The sequence below is a fragment of the Pecten maximus genome, chromosome 1 (genome assembly GCF_902652985.1).
Source record: "Pecten maximus chromosome 1, xPecMax1.1, whole genome shotgun sequence".
Lineage (NCBI taxonomy): Eukaryota > Metazoa > Mollusca > Bivalvia > Pectinida > Pectinidae > Pecten > Pecten maximus.
Window position 1 is genome coordinate 11,525,627 of NC_047015.1, and position 14,832 is coordinate 11,540,458.

Genomic DNA, 14,832 nt, shown 5'->3' on the forward strand with positions numbered 1-14,832 from the left:
TGGACATCTTCCACAGTGACATGGACATTCTCCCTGTATATAGATACATGTATCTATACATTCTCCCTGTATATAGATATATGTATCTAGACATTCTCCCTGTATATAGATATATGTATATAGATATTCTCCCTGTATATAGATACATGTATCTAGATATTCTCCCTGTATATAGATACATGTATCTAGACATTCTCCCTGTATATAGATACATGTATATAGATATTCTCCCTGTATATAGATATATAATAAGATTAAGTATGATCCCTACGCACAAAGTAGTAAAAGAAAAGAAAACCTCGACAACCCGTATTTAGTATTTTCGTCGCATGGCGATTCTGCACACTGTTTATTCCAAATAATGATAAGAATAATAAATTACAGTCTGAAAGATGCCACATAAGTACTAAAGACGTGTTATCGAGTTTTTCTTTATATATAAATATAGATAGTGCGAAGTTAGATTTACTTGATATTTCTAACAAATAAATAAAAAGATAAATGATGAATTTAGGAGTTACATTTTCATTATAGACAACAATTGTAGACCACTACCTTTTCATCTCTATTTTCCTACTGTAAGATACCATTTCATCCACTTAACTTTTTTATTTACAAAGGACGTATACACATAGTTGTCATTATATATATATATGTACAATGTATATCATACAGAGCGTATACCTCCTAAATTTAAGCTAAATTGAAAATACACATTCGTGTTTGTTTTAGGAAAATGTGTCGATTTATCATAAATTTATATATATAATATATATAAAGATATAAAAAAAACAATAAGAATAACCCCTATATAATACGGAACCTCTTTTTGAAGTGGAACAAACAAGGGATACAAATTCTAATTAAGTATAGAGTTAATGGTATGAGAATGATGCCGTGCAGTATACGGACAAGTGTCTACACAATGAAAACACGGAATCATCATTGTACGCCGCAAGTCTCAGAAATAAAAACATACGGATTTATACATTTAAGAAACATTGACATATATTTAACAATATCATCGTACACATTCCCCGTTAAAAATAATGCTAGTATTTTGTAATTTTAAATACAGAAAATCAGACATTAAAAAAGTCATTAATATCTATATACACAACTGTGCCTTCAAAAAAATCCAAATGTGTAAATTTATAAATTAAATCTAAAATAACGTTATTTAAGTTTGGTTAGTGGTATTGTTATCAATACAATATCGAGGATGTAATCAATGGAAGTCGACAAAGCATTTTAAGTCTTACAGACTTTGACGTTATGGCATGACTAGGAACCGAATAAATAGAACGGAAAAAGAAGAGAGGACCATTGATAAAAATGTAATTCTATTTCATTTTTCCCATTGACCTATATAAGATGCCTGTATTTATGGTGGTGGTTTGGCTGTGAGCGGTTGTGTGTTGTGGCCAGGGCTACACAGCTGTGTGTGGAGCTGGCCGCCACCTAGCTGACTGAGAGAGATAGCACGAACCGAGGAGGCTCCAAGCCCTTGGCAGCCACCCTAACGAGGTGAACCCGATCACACACTCATATACTCCACAACCGCCTCAAAAACAAAGTGCCATTTTTTTCTCACGTTTCATGAAAACAACTTAGCATGATGGCGGCAAGAGAAGCATACTATGTTGCGTGCCTTTGAGAGCTGCTTTCCCTATCTCAAAGTGTTTTGCCGGCAGTCTGCTAAAAACGACAGTTTTGTTCTGTCAAGTTTCGTGCGTGTTGGTTTTCCGCCTTTCTTTATCTGTGTTTATTTCATGACAAACAAATAGGATGCCAATAGTTGCCATGGGAATAAAAACCATTTATATCCCGTTTGGACAAACGTGTGTGTATATACTGAGTAGTTCAACTAGGTCAGCAGGATGATAACGGGCCTATGGTCCGCCATTACCTTCCATATCATCCCTGATCGATATCGTTTTCATTAGATGGTGAACTCACTACATCATCTGATTATGGAGAAAATCCAATACATTTCCCTTTGTAATGCGAGAATGATCTCCGGGTTATAACTACAAGTGCAATAAATATAGACGGTGCAGGCGGAGTGGGATACGAGTCGTCTATCCAAGTGGCAGGTCGACCACGGTAATATGTACGTACGGCATTCAGGAAGGTAACCCGTGTTTTCTTACGTATTATGCATGACGACAAAGCCATTAAATCAATGGTTGCTAAGAATAAGACAAGAAAAATTAGAATTTAGTACCTTTTATCTGGGAAAATCCCGTACACAGCGTCACCTTGCGGTAATCACCGACCCTCACAAGCATATCATTAAATTCCAAGGCAAGCGTAAAGAACTAAGTCGTGGCTGTAAATTCGAAGAGGCGAGGAAAAGGAAAACCCTCTTGCAGCCAGTACAATATACATTAGTAAGAAGGCACAAACAACAATGGCTATGTAGGCTTCCGTTATACATAAATAACACAGTCACATACGTGCTAGGCCAACTTGGCCTGCCTTCTCGCGTTGTCTGTTTCCCGAACAAATGCAGTAATCCGGATTGCACGTCCTTTGTTGAGAATGCTTGACATCTTAACGTAGGAAATATTGGCCTCTCGTCTCCGAGGAAATCCAGATGAGCATAATATGCATGACTGATGTATTAGCTTAATCTGACACACATTTCAAACAACCCTCACGGATCACAACCTTCTCGCTTTACATATCAATTACCCAGTCATTGTCCTGCAAGGTCGCTTGCCAGCACTTCTCTCATTGGTGGATAGTAACTGCCAGCTCCGATAGGCGGAGCTCATGTCGGCGAAATTGTTTATTTTAGTGTCAGCGACTTTGGCAGATTTGGGTCGTTGGTGAATACTTGGCTCTTACACTTTGTGCGTCCCCTCCCGCTATGATTGAGCAATGAAATTTTGCGTTGATTGAATTTGATATTCAGTGGTTTCCTTTGGATTCTTGCGAATCTTATCAACTTTAACGAACCGGTTATTGATCCTGTCGGGGCTTACAATGTGGTGTCGGTGGTGGTGATAGATGAGCTAGGCTATGTGTGTGGATACACTATCACCGTGCCTAGTCGTGTCTATGTGACTACTGACGCCATGTCTTGTGCCTACCTGTCGCTAGTCAACCAGTGTTAGAGTAACCATGTCAAGGGCTCGCTCACCAAACATTATTTCATCAACCTGAAAAGAACGTTATTAAGGTTTTGAAGTTATCCATTCAGGCTTTTGCAATTTTCCGCCTTGCCTCTCCGAATCAATGACAGTATTTTATCTTACTGTGTCATCTAAATGAATCCGTTTTGCTCTAATCAAGTAAAGTACATTTTACATCTAAGAAGATCCTTTACCAACAACACATCACACATGAATGGAGATCAACATAGGCCCATGAATGTCATAATATACATCATATGGACATAAAATGGAGACCAGGCCAGCATAACACATTGGTACCACGTAGTACTACAGCGACTACGATAAGGCTTATATACAGCCTTTATAATGACTCAACACGTGTCGCTCGTAAATAATAGCGTCCGACACACTGGATACAAAGTATACGGGTATATGGATCAGGTATCGGGCTTTATTATCATTACTTCTGATTTATACTTGTGTATATGATTCGTCATCATTATCACATACGCATGTTATCTAGCCAGCATGGGTTATGTTACATTTGATGGAGCTATACCCGTCCACAGTACATGACATCGATACAAATATTATACATAAAGTATTCAAAAAGATACCGACATGTAAACGAAATCGTTATTTAATCTCAAAATCGATAAATCGACATGTAGGTTTACCTGTAGATCATTGATAAATCGACATGTAGATTTACCTGTAGATCATTGAAAAATTAACAATAAAACAAGAGGTGTTCCGGAATGCTAAGCGTCTTCTGCTTCGTCGACGTCACCCGCAACGTAGATTAAGGTCAAATCAATGTCACCATGTCACGCCTCAAAGAAAAAAAAACAAAATGATGACATCGAAAACTGTTCATTTCATAAAGCACAAGGAAATGAATCCCCCACCTCCTTCCCCCATAGAGACATCCTGATCTCGACCATAACATAATCCCAATGTCTTCGTCAACTTGGATCAGCATTACGGACTAAAACAACAGAGAACGACATGGTTTGATACAGATCTAATTAGACCATATCCATTCATTTCGAATCATGTCCGTTATCATCATGAAATTGGACATGGATAGTTAGTAATACCATAGTATTCGGAGCAGACTACCTCCACACTAACACGTGGGATGCCGATTTGTTATGAGAGGTTAAATCGTGTTTTAGTTGGGTGTTTTTTTTCAGTTTTAAAGTTTGCACACTTTTCTTTACAATCTGTCAGATAGCAATGCTTAATTCACCGTGGTATGTACGAAATAGCCCGGTCGCCAGGACAAGCAGCAATTCCAATGATATGAGTAGACGGAGTTTGATATATGACCATGAATGGAGACAGAGTTGGCAGATCGATCAAAACCTTATATAACGAATGATTAACATGAAAACGAAATGGCATGGACATCATATTCTTAGTCTGAAATTTAAAATAATATAGAACAAATGACCAGCTTCAAGATATAAACCGAATTCATATCCCATTGTCATGTCATACCCCAAGAACCCGAGCAGAAATTGGCTGTTATATTGGTTAATCGTTTCCTATATCACACATGCTACCTTGCTTCAGCAACATAAAACCAAGGTCCTGTAACTATGGTAAACACTGGCTACTTATGGAGGGAAGCCGTTCAGAACTTCATTGTGGAGTGAAGCTGTCCTGATAATATAAAAATCGATTTAATAATAATCAGACAGACCGTAGGATGAGTGTCGTCATGGTTGTATTTGAACACTGTAACGTTCATTAAGTACATTGTTTTGTTCGATCAAGATAAGACATTAGTTCATCATTTTATCATTAGTATATTGTTATGATGAATGTAGAATACATGATATTTCACATTATCTATTTTCTTTTATTTTGTAATATACTTACGATTTATTTACTGTAGTCTAATTGTTATATTGATTTAATGTGATCAACTTCGCCATGCAAAGCGTGTGGTTAAAGGGAGATCACTCTAACGGCACCTACATATACACTGCCTATTTCCAATGGTGTAAGACACGCGCCAACAATATAAAACGTACGACAATCAGTGGCAATTATAAAACAGCTAACTATACTATATCACAGGAGTAAAGAAAATATACGAATGTTCTCAAATAAGTTACATGTACATTAGAAATTGATTTTTTAAAGAATAACACAATATCATAACATACAAGTATTCTAAAGTTTGCATTCCCGTTTGAGATAGCCGTAGGACACATCATATTCTTTAGGTCTATATTCGTATTAAGTAATATCCTGACTACAGCTTCGGCCGATATCACTAAAAAGATAAAATCCATCTGATAAGTGTTATGTTCCTACGTTGATAAGACTGGTTGTTCCGTTGTGTTCCGTTTTCACTTTCCAATGGTCCAATGTGTTAATTTTTTTAATACATATGTACATATAATCAGCCATCGTTTTATTGATTTTGAGGTAGAATTTAACATTCGTCCACACTTCGCTGTTCTCGAATGAATCCATATAAAGGCATGTTCTCAAAATGATGGTGGGGGTAGTGACACCGAAATCGCCTAGGCCTATCATGGAACATGTCCAACTACCTCCACAAACTGTGTAACACACTTTAGAAACGTAACTATATTGTGGTGTACAGGGCTAGGTAACTGAGACTGACAAAGGAAATGTACGTGTAGCCTGCATTGAATTCAAGAACGATAGGCGTATTCTGCTTGTGTAAGTACATACATACAATGTATCATGCAGGAACTATCTATCTATGTCGGCTGAAGAAGAGTATGCCGCGATTTATGTACCACATCAGAATCTTGCCTGATGTCAGTCCTTCTTGAACAGTACAGTTAATTTGTTTAGTAAACCCCACTCAGCTTTACAGTAAACCCCACTCAGCTTTACATGTCCTCTTGCAATGACGTTGGTGTTGACGATCATTTTCACATTTGTGTTTCGGCTTGTTTTCGGCGAAGCACATTGCGAAGTACTCTTGGCATCCATGTTACTGATGGTCTACTGCATACCTTGTCGGATGGAAAGTTGTTCCCCGTGGAACTGGCTGTGTCATTCTTGAATGTGGCCTATGGTTGGTTAACATCGATCTCTCTTGATGCCGTCACACTTGCCTGGGGGAATTTGAATAACATTCTGCTGTGCAGCATTTATAAACATGCAAGCATGCTTTACATCCATGTCAGTCACAAGGAATAACAAAATAGCATAAGCTCCGAAGAACGTTTGACCGACATACACGCGACAAAACTAAGCTAACAAAATTACCCACGTCGTGTTTACTTGTGCTTGTGATTTCTTTACATGATTTTTTTTTTCAATTAAATTCAAAAGATTTATTTGCATTACGCATTTTTTAACAACATCAACCAGTCTGACATGCGCAGAGAAAGGAAAATAATTTGTGGTATTTAATAATGCAAAAGAGTTCCAGTATTGAAAACCGGATATGTTAAGACTTGACTTTATATACATATTTACTTTTTAAACAAGTCATTATGTATAAATATTTGGAAATAGCGTGGTGTCGTAGGCATATTGGACACACCCAACGCCAATGGACGGATATTTTATTCACAGATGAGTCAAGATTTCACTTGGATAGCAGTGACGGCCGTAGCAGGATGTATCGTCGTGTTGAAGAAAGATTCCGAGATACCTGCGTCGTAGGACGACGTTCTGTTGGCGGTGGCAGTGTCATGACTTGGGGAGGGATCACTGCCAATGGCAGAACCCCTCTTGTGTTAGTCCAAGGTATAATTTTATTGAAATTCAATACAGAGATGTAATCATTGCACAACATTTTGTGCCCTTCATTCGTGCCCAACAACGTTGAGTGACGTAACAGCAGGACAATTCACGTCCGCATGTTGCATGTTGTTATCGACTACTTAAACCAACAGAACATCAATGTTCTTCCGTGGCCGGCCGTTTCGCCAGATTTGGCACCAATCGGGCACTGTGGGACGCGATAGAACATCGTCTACGTCAACTGCCTAATCAGCCACTAGCGTTAAATCAACTAAGCCAAGACTTGATCAGGAGTGTGAACCATATTACCCAACACTTCTTCGGCATGTTAGTTCGCTCCGTGAAACGTCCGTGCCAAGCTTGCATGGATGCAAGTGGTGGACACACTTGATACTGACATTGTAAACTTGGTTTTGTCCCCATATGGAATTGAACCCATGTGAAATGAATTGTTATTCAAATCAATTTCAAATTCCATAGTATTTTGTTGTGATAAAATGAATAAAGTAACATGCAAAATTTCAACCAAATATATCAAGAATTTTTGATTTTATAAGCGTTTCCCCGATTCACAGGAACTTTTTTTCCACTAGTATATTACCTGAAACCATTATCATGTCAAAAAAAGTCATACACTTTTGTTAACAAAGCAATATTGGCATACACTTCAACCAAAAATAACAAAAAACGACATTTCTCGGTTAAGGATGATCTTCAGCATGTGAATCCATTGATATTGTGATAAATTTGAATGTATTTCATACAAAAAGCACAAAAATAACCCGTTGGTTGTCTACGTAAATGCAAAAAAAAAAAATGTTGAACGATTGTGAACACCGGCCATACAAAGCGAGGTTTTCTTTCAATAACTTTTTATAGAACATAAATATAATTCTCCTGAATATATGAATCGAAAAAGAAATTATCGTAGATCATCCTCGCAATAAGCGTATTTCGTCACATGCCTGCTATCTGACTACAACGGATTCTTTACTCACCTCTGTGCTCTGAAGTGGATCGGTGCAGCCATTTTCGTTCTCGCAAAGCAAAATATGACATTAATTAGCAAAGTAAATAGGTTCGACCCCCTGATTTGTTCCTTCCTCAATTAGATATACGAAGAATTCCTTGCGGTGCCGTCCTATAAGCAGACGATATTTTCTGATCAGTAGGATCATTTCAAGCATATTAATCAAGAGGAATAACTCTTCCACTAATGAAAGAAATCGCAAACGAAAAAAAATGATATATTTATGGCGCGGGAAGGATGTCATAATTAAATGTTTTTGCTTAGGCAAAAATAAAATATTGCCTAGGCATAATTCATAATGCTTCAACCAATGAAAACAACTTTTGCAAATAGGGAACTAGTTTATTTAGCGGATCAGGAAATCTATATTTCAAAGCATAGTGAATCATGTTCTTGAAAATATGGCGGCCGGTCACGACCGTTTTCTTCGTCAGTGTGACCTGGGCCAATTTGTTCGAAAGGTGATTAGGCTAATCAGAGTTTTACAACAATTTCAAAATCCTGATCAAATCATTTCTGGTAAAACTAACTTGACAAAATTTTATGAAACTACAACAATTTCGTCAGTCTACTCTTTTCCTACCTGCCTATTTAAGGAATATACATACACAGATTTTGAAGTAAAGGAGAAATGAGAATTTTACTTATCAAGTGATTAAGCTAATCACATTTTGAACAACTGGGCCCCGATTGCAGATTGTCCAGACTGCTGTTAGGTTGGTCACAACCAATTGCAACGACCAGGACTACCTCGATTCTTCTATACATCGTCTGGACAATCTCGTCATCCATGTAGGGAGTATAGAGAGTATAGCAACCTGCTGGACCTGGTTCAATCGGTCCGAACAGAGACGTGTATATCACGTCTCTGGTCCGAAGAGATATCGTTGAAATCAAAAGGTAAGATTTGTTTCCCTAAAATAATTCAGTTTTAAACGTATTTAAATTGAAATCAAATTATCTTTTAAAATCACATTCATATTTCGGCTAAGCCTTGACTAATCCATTTCACAACTTTATCTTCAGTATTTCAGCACAGTGTTTCTAGCTAGCAGAAGATGTGAACACGATTCAATATTCACCCATCCACGTCGTTGCTAGCAACGCGGTTGCTAAAGAAATCTAGCCAATCACAACACGAGTTCGATTGCCGGGCATTACCTCCGCCAGTTTGTCGGACTTCAGTTGAACACCGCGAGAATACATGTAAACAGTTAAACAGGTCCAAGCCTCGTCTGTCAATACATCCAATGATTATATATTGGATGTATTGACAGACGAGGCTTGAACCTGTGGTTTAAACGTATTTTATTGCCATTAAAAGCAGAAGGATTGGGCACAAGTTACAAGAACATTATAGACGCCTGTCCCTAATAATATTATTACACGTATGTACAGGATACAAGAATTTTTATTTAACGTCGCATATTTAAAACAGTAAACATTAGCGCTGTAGCACTATTCTTGCGACAAACATGAGATAAAATAACAAGTATAAACATAGTACTAAGAAATGCAATATTATCTAGTTAAGATAATATATATGTAGCATACAGGAATCGCAGAAGAAACGATACTGATAACAATACACAAATCACAGAAGGCATATGAAAGCAAAGTAACAATCGAGTTACACGCAAGCATACAAGATACAACAAACAAAGCAGCATATTAAGTAGTTTTAAAATTATCACAGAATAAGTATAGTGTTTAAAAGATTCTAATATGAATTTCATAAGTTTCATAATATAGAAATATTATTGAACACCTGCATATCACACACGTATTACTAACGGATCAGGTAAAAGCACTATGAGAGTCTAATGTACATACAATGCTAATATAGCAAAGGGTAAAAACTGAAATAATATACACTAATATAGTGTGAATTAAAACAAGAGACAATGAAGTCGGTTGAAATAGAATTACTATGGCTATAATCATACTGTTAAAAGTTTGGTTAGGAAAATATGCTGCTGCTAAGTAAATAAAGTAAAAACAAACGAAGAAGCAAAACTAAAACATGTGTACAGGTTGGCCACAGTATCAGGACACCAAAAGGAAGCACACCGGACTGGACGTGACAGAAGGACTATGCATGCGCACATATAGCACACGTATATAGTTTACGATCCCAGGTGCGCAACAATCTGCGGAAACTCTGGTAGTTTTTCTCAAGTCGTTTGGCAGACTGTTCCACACCCGGGCGGCCTCAAAACGGAATGACTTCTTACCATATCCAGTGGTGTTGACTTTCGGCATCTTGAGGGTCTTTTCATTTCTGAAATTATAAGAATGCAGTTTAGTCTCTACAAAATCAGGTGCACAACCATTTGAAATTTTAAAAACCTCTGATGCCATGGTCATGAGGCGAGTAACATGTAAAAAATCAAGTTTATCTTTTAGTAAATTATCTGAGACTGGTGATGTGAAATCATTTTCAATAAAACGAATTGCCCTTTCTTGGAATTTTTCCATCTGCCTGGTATTTGTAAGGCTACAGAAATGCCAAGCAAGAGGACAATAATTAAAATTTGACAAAATAACAGCCTTGAAAATTGGTCATTACCTTTTTTGTGAGAAAGTTGCCTAATCTTTTTAAAACAGCAAGTTCTTTGGAAGAATTTCTACACAGTCTAGAAATTTGTTTATCAATGTACAGGATCCATGCCTATTACCGTGACGAAACATATTACCGTGACGTAAAATGTTGAGGGATATTGAAAAGTCGGTATTGATTACTGACCGGAAGCTTTTGTTTTTATGTGAATACAACTTACCATGACCACTGTGTGCGAACTCAACTGTACGGCTACCGGATGTTGCGATAGCTGAAGCGAGGCGTTAAGGTAAAAAGCAGAGAGCAAGATAAGTTTTAAAGCTGAAATTAGGTAGTTATATTATGTATTGGACATATCCCAACGTAACGGTGTCTCCTAAATAAACTCTTGATATTATGTAGATTTAGAAGTTAAAAATACACATGGGAAATGATACTTTTATATCAAAACTCTGCGTGAAATCAGCTGTCGATGTGACTGTCGTATCAAATTTGCACATTTTACAGATAAACACGGATAATATATACCTTTCTGCCTGTTTGAGTAGAAACATATACGTCTCCTAAATTGAAAATGACATTCAGCATGATTCTGTCTTGACTACGTTTTGCAAAATATCGAAATAAAGTTAGCATCGAATGTACGGGTTGTAACACAAACAAATCTAGGATTGTGTACGGTCTATAGCGATGTGATTGGACGGTGTGTTGTGATTTATGTATATGCAACAAGATTTTTGCCTGGAAGTGTACGTACAGCGAACAGAATTCAATACAACCGCGTGTCAAGAAAATGTCTGGTAGTTTCTTTGGAGGTAAACTTTCCTGACCGTACAATCTCTAGAGCAATGCAAAAATGTCCCGAAACAGTTCATGATCGAACTTCGCTAGGAATGTCGTTGTGCTTTCCGTGTTGTAGCATAGAAATAGTAAACTCTGCAAAACGAACAGAATTTGAACGACGTAATACCGTGGTAATGAGTAAACAACTGGTGTTTGGATAGTTGACCTGGAAAGGGACATTTTTATTTCAATAGCATGCGTTATTTCCTCGTGTGGTCTTTTCATTTCATCTGTCTGTCTGGCACTGCCATCTGGACTCACAACAGCAAAGGGAGCATCTTTGTAGTGACGTATCTCACATCCTTCTTCTACATAGGACAACGACGGAAAGAAAACGGGTAAAACCTTTGATACCAGTGTTGCAATGGCATTGATTTCATTTGACGTTCCATACTCCATCCTTTGCATTGCCTCATCCCCGGGGGCCGGTTTTTCTTTTGAGTTCAAAACATTTTCATAATGTTCTTTCATCTTTTTTTAAACCGTAGAATCCAAGTGCTGTTTGGTCAGTACTTCCTGTCACTTTGGCGTTCGTTCACGTCTCTTGCCAGGCATATGTTCATTGCTTAATGAAGGGCGGGTTTATGAGATCTCCGCTTCTAATTCCATTAGGTCCTGTCAAGCAAATGTAGGTCTCTTGGGATGGAAAATTACAATTTTCCCCACGTTGATAACGTGCTTCATGTCGTTACAGTCAAACGCATTTATAACCCTACTGATGGTCATATTCAATCTGTAAACATGGGTTCTGATGGCACTGATGGCATATGTATACATTTCTTTCAACAGTGGTGTTGCGCATGCCGTTTCTAACTTTGTCAACGTGACAATCTTCCTTTGCCTTACAGTCCGCAGTTTGCAAACACGCTTGCTGAACATTTGCAATATGTCCTTACCAATCTTGCGAACTTGCTCCTTCTGTTCTGAAAACAGTTCGGAAAGGTATGTCATACCCCTTGCATCAAGTGATTCCAATACATTTGCAAATGTTTCAGTTAGCATAGTTCATCTTTCCGTTGTGAAAATGTAGGTTCTGTTTCATAGCCCCATATATTTACATCACCTTCTTTCTGATTCATTGCACCTGTGTTGATTCTGTTTACCGTCGATACAGAGTTTGAATGTATTGTAATGCTCCACGTTGTCCAGTTTTGCCATTTCTATCATCTCGTGCAATATTCCTGCCTTTACATTTCTTAGCTTTTGTGACAGCTCAATATCCTCTAAACATGAATGATGTGGAACAGCAAAATTTATTTTCGCGTCTTGTGAACTGGTTTCTTCCAACCTCCCATAAATCTCAGGAATTTCCCTTTGAACAGTTTCAATCCTGTTCTCCAAATATGTTTCACCACGGCGGAATACCGCATAGCATGAGTATTGTCACGGGAGCCATCATCTGTCACTATTTACTTTTATCTTCCCCCCCTGTTCCTTTTGGTGAGTGTTTTGCAGTTTTGAAATTAAGCATTTCATGTCCATGTAAAGTTTGACTGTGCTCAATTACGTCTTCAAACAGCAAACATTTGAAATCACAATAATAGCAACTGGCTCAGACTACTTATGATGCATCGATAACCATCACAATTACCCGTACGATTAATTTTTCATAAATCGCTACAACCCTTACAGTATTTTCATAACAACCCGTACATATTCCCGCATTCAACTCAGTGTATTTTTTCTCGTAAAATGTAAGTTTGCATATTATTATATCGTGTAGGAATGGTGATATAGAATAATCGGAGTTCAAACTTTCGTTTCAGAACTAAAATAGAAGACATAACACATAACGAGAGGATATAAATGAAAATAATAACATCTTTCAGATGAAATTTTCGATGAGGAGCAAGTGATTTTTAATCCTTGCGATAGTTTGGTTATAGTTAAAAGATATGTTGATAGTCTCCGGGCCAGATTGATATCTTTACATGTACAAAATGTACCATAACGTATTCTTTGTATCAATTCCCTCTTTGTCAGTACATAATTGTTAATTTCTTCTCACCTCTGCAATCAGCAGCCATTTTCAACCGCTTCAGCAATCGCAACATCCGGTAACCGTACAGTTGAGTTCGCACACAGTGACGCAGAACACCAATCACTGAAAAAAACGCCATGAAAATGCTCACAATATTCTTAATACTTATGTTCGTCATGATAATAGGCAATGTCGCATGGACCCTGTATACATCATAAGATGGCTTTAAAAAAAATGTAAGTATTTACAAAGATATGTAAGGTTATTTTCGATTGGCTAATAGATTGATCAGAATAGGCAAAAACATTCTCTACCAGAGTTCTCGTTCCTTACACTCACATCCTTCCCGCGCCATATAATTATATTGAGGATTAAAAATCATTGTATTAACAATGGGAACATTATGTCTGGCATATTTCAGATCACATATTGGAGACCCATGGTTGTGTCAAACATAAATATGTTACAGGATTTACATCCTTTGACTGTCAGCTCGAATAGACAGAGACATATATAGAATACGGATAAATGACAACAATGTGCATGATAAACAAGACCACATTCCATAAGTATGATAGTTTTTGGTTAATGTGGTAACTTTTGTAGTGGCCTATATAAAACGATGTGCTTTTTGTGTGCGTTTAAAATTGACGATGTTTTGGTCTGACGTAATGGCTGCTTAATTACAAAACTTGGACATGTCGATAGGACCCAATGGATTTTCGAAAATACGGATAAATGACAACAATATGCATGATCAATAAGACTATATCCCATAAGTATGATAGTTTTTGGTTAATGTGGTAACTTTTGTTGTGGCCTAAATAAAACGATGTGCTTTTTGTTTGCGTTTAAAATTGACGATGTTTTGGTCTGACGTAATGGCTGCTTAATTACAAACTTGGACATGTCGAATAGGACCCAATGGATTTTCGAAAATACGGATAAATGACAACAATGTGCATGATCAATAAGACTATATCCCATAAGTTTGATAGTTTTTGGTTAATGTGGTAACTTTTGTAGTGGCCAAAATAAAACGATGTACTTTTTGTGTGTATTTAAAATGACGATGTTTTGGTCTGACCTAATGGCGGATTAACCAGAACATGTCGAATAAGTTCCAGTACATCGATACACACATGCGCAAAGCCCGATTTACCTGTGCTCGCGTGTGTTTGATAGGGGACAGGGCGCTCTCGATAAAGGATATGCTTGAGTGGTCACGAATAAAGGGAGCCACCACTTGTACGGGGAAATAGCGATGTTACTTATCTCTCTATATATGTCTCTGGAGTCTAATAACGTTATTGAAATAATAAATAATTGTTTAGTTCACAGCTTGAATTTCTCTTTGAAACAGTACTTTTGTGGCTGATTTTTTCAATGTTCATCAAGTTTATATTCGAATTGTTTAATTGATATGGCATTTATAACATCAAATGGGAGACTATTCCACATATCCACAATGCTCTGCGTGAAAGAATATTTTCTGACATCTAATCTTGAGAATCCTTTATGTACTAAAGTTATGTCCGCGAGTGATTGGCCC

The 14,832-nt window shown here is 37.3% G+C and overlaps 1 long non-coding RNA gene across 2 annotated transcripts; it reads right to left on the bottom strand.

The window, feature by feature from the left end:
• Window positions 1-2,213: 2,213 nt before the first annotated feature.
• Window positions 2,214-13,346, bottom strand: LOC117324922. Of its 2 annotated transcripts, none has more exons than XR_004532092.1 (4): window positions 13,308-13,346; window positions 10,131-10,177; window positions 3,835-3,955; window positions 2,214-3,167 (listed from the first exon to the last, which is right to left on the bottom strand). It is a non-coding gene; the product is annotated as an uncharacterized LOC117324922 (long non-coding RNA). The 2 variants fall into 2 exon arrangements; XR_004532093.1 differs by lacking the exon at window positions 13,308-13,346 and adding an exon at window positions 10,677-11,160.
• Window positions 13,347-14,832: the final 1,486 nt, after the last annotated feature.